This window comes from Microcebus murinus, chromosome 1, assembly GCF_040939455.1.
Source record: "Microcebus murinus isolate Inina chromosome 1, M.murinus_Inina_mat1.0, whole genome shotgun sequence".
Lineage (NCBI taxonomy): Eukaryota > Metazoa > Chordata > Mammalia > Primates > Cheirogaleidae > Microcebus > Microcebus murinus.
This window is the reverse complement of record NC_134104.1, coordinates 132,494,011-132,499,088: the sequence shown is the minus strand read 5'-3', so window position 1 is coordinate 132,499,088 and position 5,078 is coordinate 132,494,011. Positions and strand designations below refer to the sequence as shown.

Below are 5,078 nucleotides of genomic sequence, written 5' to 3'. Positions count from 1 at the left end.
AGCTCACTGCAACCTCAAACTCCTGGACTCCAGCCATCCTTCTCCTCAGCCTTCAAGCAGCTGGGACTACAGGTGCATGCCACCACACCTGGCTAATTTTTCTATTTTTTGTAGAGACAAGGTCTTGCTCGCACTCAGGCTGGTCTCTAAGTCCTGGCCTCAAGTGATCCTCCCACCTCAGCCTTTCAAAGCACTACTGTTACAGGTGTGACCCACCGCATTTGCCTTTCTAGGTTTTGTTATTCATCTTACGGCGGGGGAATGGGGGGGGCTCCAATTCTCTTCTCCCTGACTATAAGAAAAGGGAAGAACAAGAGTAGAGAGAGGATTTAGAGGGGAAAACCTGCTGAGCAGTCATTATACCAGCCTATACTATACAAAAACTAAGAATTAACAAATTAGAGAACTACTAAATTGGGAAGTGGGTAGAGCATTGGAAATTTTCCATTCTAATCACAGTATTAATGCTGAGTGTGTTGATAGCAATGGATTGTAACAGTCCTGTATGTAGAATCCAACTGGGGGCCAATGGACAGGTGGTCATCTTTAACGTGGACGATCATTTTTTGAATTTTCCTTTTATTAAGATTTTTTAGGGGGTCTTCTGGTAAGGACCAGAAAACCTGCTAGACAAATTCTTAAAAGAGCTATAACACTGAATTTTCCTTTTTGATAAGTGAAACTTCCTCCTTAGTTAACATTCTATGGAACCGGCCGGACGTGGTGGCTCACGCCTGTAATCCTAGCACTCTGGGAGGCTGAGGTGGGTGGATTGCTCAAGGTCAGGAGTTCGAAACCAGCTTGAGCAAGAGTGAGACCCCGTCTCTACTATAAATAGAAAGAAATTAATTGGCCAACTAATATATAGAGAAAAAATTAGCCGGGCATGGTGGCGAATGCCTGTAGTCCCAGCTACTCAGAAGGCTGAGGCAAGAGGATCACTTGGGCCCAGGAGTTTGAGGTTGCTGTGAGCTAGGCTGACGCCATGGCACTCACTCTAGCCTGGGCAACAAAGTGAGACTCTGTCTCAAAAAAAAAGAAAGAAAGAAAGAAAGAAGTTTAGTGGTTAGATGACTGATAATTAAATTATCCATCAATTATTGTTTCTAAACTAACTAGGACTGCCAAATAATGAACTTCTCTCTAAATGACAATGTGAATTGCAAGTAAATGAGTTCAGATGTTCATAGCATACCAATTAAATTAAATTATTTAATCAATTTTGAAGGAGTGAGTTGCCCTTTATGAGGATTTGAGAGTGAGCTGCAGTGTGTGTTCCAGCTACAGGATTTCAATAAATTTTAATGCGTTGATGTTTAAAGGCACAGGCGAACTCTAACACCTTTATAGCAGATCTTTCTTTCTTTTCTTTCTTTCTTTCTTTCTTTCTTTCTTTCTTTCTTTCTTTCTTTCTTTCTTTCTTTCTTTCTTTCTTTCTTTCTTTCTTTCTTTCTTTCTCTTTCTTTCTTTCCTTCTCTCTTTCTCTTTCTTTTTTTGAGACAGGGTCTCACTCTGTCTTCTGGGTTAGAGTAGCATCAACATAATTCACTGCAACCTCAAACTCCTGGGCTTGAGAGATTCTCTTGCTTCAGCTTCCCAAGTAGCTGGGACTACAAGTGTGTGCCACCACACCTGACTAATTTTTCTATTTTTTTGTAGAGATGAGGTCTCACTCTTGCTCAGGCTGGTCTCAAACTCCTGACCTCAAGGGATGCTCCCATCTCAGCCTCCCAGAGTGCTAGGATTATAGGTGTGAGCCACCTCACCCAGCCCATGCAGCAGATTTATTAAAGGAAATGTGAGCAGCATTTTCTAAGAGCCTTTGTTTTTCACTTTATTTTTTCCTGTATCAAAATAAGTTGAAAACTATATGTATGGTGATGATGTTTACTGCAGCATTAATAAGAATAACTAAAATCTATGAACAAGCTAAATGTCTAGCCAGCCTTCTCAAGGCTGAACTGGTGGAGTGAAGATTGGGCTGAGAAGAAAGGGAAGACCCAAACTGCCACTTTGGGTCATTCTCTATGGGGCAGCTGGTGGTCAAAGTGTAGCTTATGGCTGCATGTCACCTCACTACTGGTATGTCAGGCCAGCTTGACCCTTCCAGGACAAATCCAAAGAATTGTTGTTCTCTGAATGATGAATATTTATAAGTCTGATTTCAGGGATCCAACAGTTTGGCAACCATGCAAGCCAAATTCAAGCCAGTGCAAAACTGAAAGTCTTTTTAGACCAAAACCTTTATTCTTAGAAAGGTCTTGTAGCAGTTCCTTCTTTTATAGTTCATACTATTGAAAATTCTTGTCAAAAACTTCTAATAACTCAATATCAACCTGACAAAGGAAATGGTAATTATACACTTAAAAAATCTATAGCAACTTGACTGGGCATGGTGGCTCACACATGTAGTCCCAGCACTTTGGGAGGCACAGAGGATCCCTTGAGTCCAGGAGTTTGAGACCAGCCTGAGCAAGAGGGAGACCCTGTCTCTACTAAAAATAGAAAAATTAGTCAGGCGTCATGGCACATATCTGTAGTCGCAGCTTTTTGGGAGTCTGAGACAGGAGGATCACTTAAGTCCAGGAATTTGAGGTTGTAGTGAACTATGATGAATGCCACTACACTTCACCTGGGGCAACAGAGTGAGACTCTATCTCAGAAAAACAAAACAAAACAAACGAACAAAAAACCTATAGCAACAAATACCATTTTTTTTTTTTTTACAAATACTATTCTGAAATGAAATCTGTACAGCAAACATTTGTTATGGTAAAACCAGACTTCAGAGGCCTCATCTTCATCTATTGGGAAATGCCACAAAAAAAAAAAAATTTCAAGGGTCTAAATTAGCACTGTACAATAGAACTTTCTGTAGTAATCAAAATGTTTTCTGTGCTGTCCAATATGGTAGCCAATGTGCCTACTTAGCATTTGAAATGTAGAGAGTTACCTGGTTGCCTAGTGGCTAGGAAGAAAAAAAAAAAGAAAAAAGGAAAGAAAAACGAAAGGTGTAATGTGACTGAAAAATTGACTTTTAATACTATTTTATTTAAATTTAAATAGTCACAGGTAGCTAGTGGCTATAGTACTGAATAGCACAAATGTAAAGTATTTTTTCAGTCAATATTTGTGTGGTTTAAAAGAAAGGCGCTGTCACATAATAAAGTACCAGATAAATTGGTTGCAGATTTGTATGCAGATAACCATATTTTGCCAAATGAATCAACTCAACAAGGGATTGCATTGTTTATATAGAATTTAAAAACAACAAAAACTAAGTTAAAGTGTATTTGTTTTTATTATCATCATATGCTGGCAATTCCAAGCAATATCAGTGATAAAATACTCTCTCTACCATTGTGGACTGCACTGGTTCCTGCTCCCCATTTGGTACACCAGCTGTTCTCCACAACACCTCAAATGTGTACAAAGACAAAAGGAAAATCAAATGGATTAGTGTATGTGGTAGCCATTAGAGCTGTTCACAAATGCTTGTTTCTCTCCCTCTTTCCAGGAACTTGGTAAGATTTTACTTCCCCACCCTTTGAACTCGGGCATAGCCATGGACTTACTTTGGACAACCTTCTGAGCAGAAGCTCACCATGCTCTCTTTGCCTTCTGCCATGGGCTCCTGGCAATGTTCCAGATAGTAGCTACCTTAACAGCCTGGCTTCTGGAGTAAGGAATATGACCAACCCTCAATAAACATGGAGTAAGAGCAAGAAATACATCTCTCTTTTTTTTTTTTTTTTTTTTTTTGAGACAGAGTCTCGCTTTGTTGCCCAGGCTAGAGTGTGTGCCGTGGCGTCAGCCTAGCTCACAGCAACCTCAAACTCCTGGGCTCAAGCAATCCTGCTGCCTCAGCCTCCCAAGTAGCTGGGACTACAGGCATGCGCCACCATGCCTGGCTAATTTTTTCTATATATATTAGTTGGCCAATTAATTTCTTTCTATTTATAGTAGAGACGGGGTCTTGCACTTGCTCAAGCTGGTTTTGAACTCCTGACCTCGAGCAATCCGCCTGCCTCGGCCTCCCAGAGTGCTAGGATTACAGGCGTGAGCCACCACACCCGGCCAAGAAATACATCTTTATTAGTAGTAATAGTAATTTTTAGAGATGGTGCAGCTACCTTCCAATTCATTAATACAGCATGGTATGTAAGGCAGGGAGTATTCCCTGATAGAAAAATGGACTAAGGATAATAATGGAAGGCCACTGTAAAGCAAACATAAAAAACTCTTAAATGTATAAAAATGATGCTCAATTTTCCTGAATTAGTTAGGGTCAAGGTAGCCTGTGCTTTCATAAGAACGAAACACAACTAACACAATAATAGTTGAGCACAGTAAAATCTTATTTCTCACTCATGCAGTCTGATAGTTTGGCAGCTTTCTTCCATCTAGTAGCTATGCTGTCCCTATCACTGGCCACCATGGTCGTGGGAAGTGTGGAGAGGCATACCAACTCTTGTTTGCCTTGGACTGAAGTGATATGACCCCTACCTAAATGTATGAGAGGCTGAGAAAACATGATTTATTTGTTTCTAGAGAAAAAAGCTACGGTATGCACTTAATTTTGCCTCTGCCACACTCAGAAGTGTAAAATAAAAGTAGGTAACAATATTATTTTCCCCTTACAGACTTGCAGACATCCAAAAATTTGATAACGTGTTGACAATGGTCTGGGTAAACAAGTCCTTACATTGCTGGTGGAAGTATAAATTGGTGTACCCTCTATGGAAGACAATTTGGTAATTACCTATTAAAATTAAAATACATATAATTTTTAAGTCTGCCAGTCTACTTTTAGGAATTTATCCTACACATAGACTAAGATGTTATGCACATAGTTTCTTTTTGTAATAGTGACAGATTGGAAAAACTGTAAATGCCCCTCAGTAGGGGCCACACGAAGCAAATTTGGGCACATGATGTGATGGAATACCATGCAGTCATAGAAAACAATGAAGAAGCTCTTCAGGAAAGCTCTGAGATATTATACATAACTAAGTGAAAAAATCAATAATATGTATTATCTCCTATCACTTGGATATAATAGGAAAAGAAAAAATACA

General features: G+C 39.6%; 1 non-coding gene across 1 annotated transcript; it reads right to left on the bottom strand.

Moving 5' to 3' along the window:
• Window positions 1-595: 595 nt before the first annotated feature.
• LOC142875355 (U7 small nuclear RNA) lies at window positions 596-658 on the bottom strand. The gene has a single exon (XR_012922741.1). It is a non-coding gene; the product is annotated as a U7 small nuclear RNA (small nuclear RNA).
• Between the last annotated feature and the right edge of the window lie 4,420 nt (window positions 659-5,078).